We start from the raw sequence: 282 nt of genomic DNA on the forward strand, positions 1-282 counted from the left end.
TCTTTATTCTGTAGTTAGTAAACGCTGTGAGCAGGGTTTGAACCTGCGCAGGGAGACCCCATTGAGTTTCAAGTCCAACGCCTTCACAACCACTCGGCCATCACAGCTGAAAAATATGTTCTGTTTTTACAGCGGAGAACCCCTGAGGCCTGACGGACTCCATTACAGTTGCTACCATCAATCAGACAAAAAAGAGCCTATCTAACAAGTACCTTGGGCAGTTCTGAATGACTCATGGGGATTCCCAAGCATTTCAGTTACAAAGGATCATTCAAATCTTGA

The 282-nt window shown here is 45.0% G+C and overlaps 1 non-coding gene across 1 annotated transcript; it reads right to left on the reverse strand.

Annotated features, from left to right (window-relative positions):
* Window positions 1–22: 22 nt before the first annotated feature.
* On the reverse strand, window positions 23–107 carry trnas-uga. The gene has a single exon. It is a non-coding gene; the product is annotated as a tRNA-Ser (tRNA).
* Window positions 108–282: the final 175 nt, after the last annotated feature.

The sequence above is a fragment of the Etheostoma cragini genome, unplaced genomic scaffold, assembly GCF_013103735.1.
Source record: "Etheostoma cragini isolate CJK2018 unplaced genomic scaffold, CSU_Ecrag_1.0 ScbMSFa_1841, whole genome shotgun sequence".
NCBI lineage: Eukaryota > Metazoa > Chordata > Actinopteri > Perciformes > Percidae > Etheostoma > Etheostoma cragini.